The 5035-nt window shown below is 43.0% G+C and overlaps 1 long non-coding RNA gene across 1 annotated transcript; it reads right to left on the minus strand.

Annotated features, from left to right (window-relative positions):
- Nucleotides 1-2540: 2540 nt before the first annotated feature.
- Nucleotides 2541-3871, minus strand: LOC307018646. Its single transcript, XR_013802468.1, has 2 exons — nucleotides 2865-3871; nucleotides 2541-2644 (listed from the first exon to the last, which is right to left on the minus strand). It is a non-coding gene; the product is annotated as an uncharacterized lncRNA (long non-coding RNA).
- Nucleotides 3872-5035: the final 1164 nt, after the last annotated feature.

Here is a 5035-nt window from a genome sequence, read left to right on the forward strand (position 1 = left end):
CTCGACTCCTAGACTCCTCGACTACTCGGTCCTCCGGTAGTGACCCGGAAATGAATTTCAGCGCGCCATGTTGAAGGACATCTCATTTCTCTAAATGCATTTCGAGGACCGAGGATCGAACGTCGAGGAGGCTCTCTGGAGGAGCTATAACCGAGGATACACTGATGGGTCCTCCACGGTCCTCCACGGCTCCTTCGTAGATGCATTTCCGGGAACAGAGATGTTTCAAAGAGTCGTGACGCGCGGCCGGACTTATCTCAGCCAATGACAGCTCTGCATGCATCCCCTGGATATAGAGAGGCGAAGTCCCTCCCCTTCCGGGAGCCTCCATGGGACCCCGGAAGCGGAAAATTATACATTGAATTCAATGGAGAGAGAAAACGTATCTTTTGATCCCGTTTGAATTGTGCCACGAATGACACATATGATGTTTGTCAATTTAAAAGAACATTTTGCAAGTCAAAAAAATTAAAATGTGTCGTAAAACTGTGAAGTAACACATTTTTTTGTGTTAAGCCGCTCATTGAACTACATGTCTCTGGTCCCGCACAATACGCGTCACCAACACAAAGATGGCCTTCACGTTGGCACATTTCACCTCATTCTTTCAGAATGAGAATAAAAGTATAAAACGAAGTGAAAATCACTACAAGTCTGGGCACGTTGAGAGCTGTACATACACGAAAGGGGAGTTAGTCGGTTCTGTAAGAGCCAGCATGCGGGACCGGCTTTACAAGGTTTCGGTGAGTAATATGAGTGCAATGTTAACAGGTTAATGTCAGTCAATAAGGAGGAGAATGAAAAAGAAGATGAGGAACCACAGACCCGGCATATAATGACTGCAGTGTGCAGGGCTTGTGTTAATTTATGTTACTGTTATCGATAGCATTAGTTGACTGAGAAAATCGTCAAGAAAAAAAGTTTAGCGATGTTACGAGTCGACAAGCATAATATGAACCACGGCTGTGATTGACAACCTGGACAGCCAGTCAGAAGCTAGAATGCCAACCTAGAGAGCCAATCAGAACCTAGAACGGGTGTACTGTATACGGGTGTGTATGCTGTGGATAACATTAGTGTTCACAAGAACAAGGTACACTCCCGTGTTTTGTTTTAGTTGTTCTTCAGATTGAAGCGGCCAGTTTTATATCGACTATATGTGTGATCTCCTTTTTACATCTCGTTGTGTCATTTGAGTTTATTTGCTGTGTGTAGATTCAAGGATTTTGGTTATCTTGTCAATTTGTTTGGTTATCTAGGCACAGCTGTGTGTGACTCCCTCTGGTACACTGGTATGTGTTTTCCTAATGTAGAGAGCATTGATTAATTCATAAACTACACACTGAGTCTAGATCCTGACCAAAAATACTTTTTTTGTTGATCAAATGTTTTTCAAAAATGTAATACACATTTAAAAAAATTCAATGTACAATCACAACCAATACAACACAAATTACAAAAAATTCAGAAAAAACAAACAATAACAACAATCAGACAAGAGGACAAAACTATGGAAAAATAAACCCTCCCACCCCCAGATCTGGACCATCCTTGTATTGCTCATTCAATCTATTATAGCATGTTAACAAACATGGTACTTACTTTATTTGTACAGATCTACATGGGAGAGGATGGCGCGATGCAGAGCGCTGTCTGTGGTTGTGCACGGAGGATGTACAAATGCAGCCACGCTGCAGCATTGGCAATATTTGCCATGTGGCAGATCAGCTCCACAGAAGTTGAGTGCCAGTGGAGGAAGCCTGGCACTTCAAAAGTAGTCCAGCCGGTGTCTCAACTCTACCAACAGCAAGAGGAGACATACAACCCACTGGCCAGAGACATCGCCACTGAGGAAGTAGACTGGTTCAGGTCTGCACTGAGGGGCACACAGTGTGGCATGGCATGGTTTTTGTCACCTGAGCCGGAGCTGCAGCCTCAACATCAGGCCATTTTCAACGTGCCGGAGCTGGTGAAGGAGCATGGGGGTCGGGGGCTTGAGGCAATTCTTGCCTCAATGCGACTGAGCAGAGACCATTAAGCTGCCATCCAGACAGCCACCGTAGGACAGCAGACAAATCCTCAGTGGCAGTTACACAGGCAGGGCAGGTTGACAGCCAGCAATTTTGGTGCTGTGCTGAGGTCGGGACTTTCATCCACTCCATGCGCGTCCCTCATGAAGAGGGTGCTTGGGGGGTACAATTTAGACGGAGTCATGGCTGTCAACTGGGGAGTTGTAAACGAGGTGTGTTTGGCCAGTGTGTTTGGCCTTTTAAGTGTGACACATATGTAGTGATAAATGCTTCACCTGACCACTGTTCCTAAATAAAAAAAGTTTTCTGCATCGTCAGTCATTTTTTCCAAATAATTACCAATATTTCACAAATTCTTCATGTCAACTTAAGAGCACAGCTGTATGTTGAGTGTCAGCTTTGCTTGGTTCATCTTACTGGGGGGCAGCTACATGGATGTCGGTGCAGTCCACAATCATTTTGCAGTTGAAGGCAGAATGAATTTATTATTGACTCAGAATGAAGCACAACTTCATGTCATACAGTACATTGACTTTATTTGTAATTGTGTAAAAACATATGAGCATTGATTAGCAAGCAGGACCTGCAGGAACAGAGAACGGTGATGGATGGAGCTGGGAAGAGAGAAGAATAAAGAAAACAGATCAACTTTGTTATCGGATATTAAAAATTCAATTTCAAAACAAGTTGCCGCTCCTACAGTTTTCTAGTATGTAAAGATGATTTCACATGACCTATGCAAAATATCACACTCAATACATGTGTCTCTCTGGGGGGTGCATTGTGCCTTTGATGTATATAAATAATATACCATAACCAAATACTATTACGTACAGTGGAAATCAGGTTGCCAGAGCAGGTCAGTCCAGTGTGCATGTTCCTCAGGGTCTCAGCAGTTACAGGTGAGGTAAAGAAAATAAAAGAGAAAAAGGTCAGTAACAACACTTTAAAGTAACAACACTGAATAATTATCTCTTTTAATAATTTTCTCTCAGTAATCACTCAACTACTGTCTTTCCAACAAACAGATTGACTCACCCTCACTGTCATCACAATGACACATGTCCAGAAGAATGTCATGCAAAGCTCCCTGCCTGCCTGCCTTCCTTCGACTCTCCCTGAACTGCTTCCTTAGCACCCGGTGGAGGGCGCAGTAGGCTACTCTTCAAATGTTTCACGAAATACTTACCATGATGACTAATCTTACTGTTTAACATTTTGGTGTACTTCATGTAATAAAATAATAACTTCATGGTAAGGCTACTAAAAAGGACAAGGCTAAGTAATGTAATGCTAACTAACGTGCTCACTACTAGCTAGGTAGCTAACTTGACTATGTTCCATCCACAACATGTTTATTACCTATGATATTACCTGATATGTCTGATCCAGCGACTCCTGGTCCTTTCATCAGACGGGAAGCGATAGAACGAGCAAGTGGTATGATCACTTGTGTGATTACAACATGGTACAAAGCACACAGGCATCTTATAAAAGTGAATTTATTGGAGCAATCTCTTATATTTATTGGAGGGAATAAATCAGTTATGAAACCTTCTTCTTCGCTTTAATTACGATTCGCAACCACTTGGAGCATTATCGCCTGTGACATCACATGCGCGACCCAGAAGGGGATTTGGGATTTGTAGTCTTTGTAGTCGCGTATTTTTCATAGTCTTATATTTCAACAGTTTTACGACAAAATGTGACTTTTTTGACATGGAAATGATTGTTTAAGATTGACAAACATCATATGTGTAGTTCGTGGCACAATTCAAACGGGATCAAAAGATACGTTTTCTCTCTCCATTGAATTCAATGTATAATTTTTCGCTTCCGGGGTCCCATGGACCGGAAGTAGATGGGCGTGACTTCGCCTCTCTATTATTTTATTAACTGCTTTCATCGCGACGCGATGTTTACAGTGAGAACAGCTGTGAGGTCCGTGCAGAAAGCAGAGCAGTGTGTAAAATATATATCACTCAGTATAACAGGCCTACTCTCTTTATTTGCTTTAGTTTAGTAGATATCTACAAACAAAGAGTCGATATTTTTCTAAGACCGTTTAGTGCTTCAAATAATAAAATACATAACGGCTGTTAGGCTGTTAGCTGTAGGTGCGTGTGTGTGGTACGTGTGTGTGGTATAGTGTGCGTGGATGCGGCGGACAGAAAGGTCTCAGTTGGTTTGGTGTCCTCTGCTTACTTTTTTAATACTTGTAAATAAAACTTTTGGTCCGTAATTTATTTTCCTCATTGTAGCGACCAGAGAGAGGGGGGGGGATATATATCCAGTCTCTGATTGTGTTGCGTTATTATGAGAGTGCTCTGTTTGATTCTGAAATTGTATATATTTAAAAATATATACATATATATATGTGTGTGTGTGTGTGTGTGTGTGTGTGTGTGTGTGTGTGTGTGTGTCCGCATCTGTAGCCTGTTATTGTCTCATTATACCGCACTGTGAATGAATTAAAAGTAAATATATAAGTCGTCATGAACACATCTGTCCATCAGACAGAGGGCTGCTGTGCCTCCTTTCATCATTAATGGACGTCTCTTTAAAATGACCGCTCAGAGGAGAGGAGTTCTCATTTCTCTAACCGCCTGCTGCTTCCCCTCCTCTCTACTCGGTTCCCCTCCTCGACTCCTCCGCTCGCATCTCCTGTGGGCGGGACTAAGTCTCGAGGATAGGAGTCGAGGAGGGGAGTCGAGGAGGGGAGTTAGAGAAATGAGAAAGGGCCCCTGCTTCTCTTGGTTTCCTTTCATCTCTCCATGCTTCCCTGGTGGGAGGGAGTAGTCGCAGGGAAACGACGCAAACTCGTCTTGACGAGTAATGATGATGACACAACGTCATCAGCCCGCGCATCACAGAAGGCAAACACCGTCGTGTGAAGGTGTGGAATTCACACACCAAGATGAACAAATCGAATCCATCACATTTACCCACGAACATTTCAGCTAAAGACCGGGCAAAGCAGTACCCCAATGTCTTGCACGAAAGTG

Source organism: Notothenia rossii (assembly GCF_949606895.1).
Source record: "Notothenia rossii genome assembly, chromosome: 1".
In the NCBI taxonomy this organism is placed as follows: domain Eukaryota; kingdom Metazoa; phylum Chordata; class Actinopteri; order Perciformes; family Nototheniidae; genus Notothenia; species Notothenia rossii.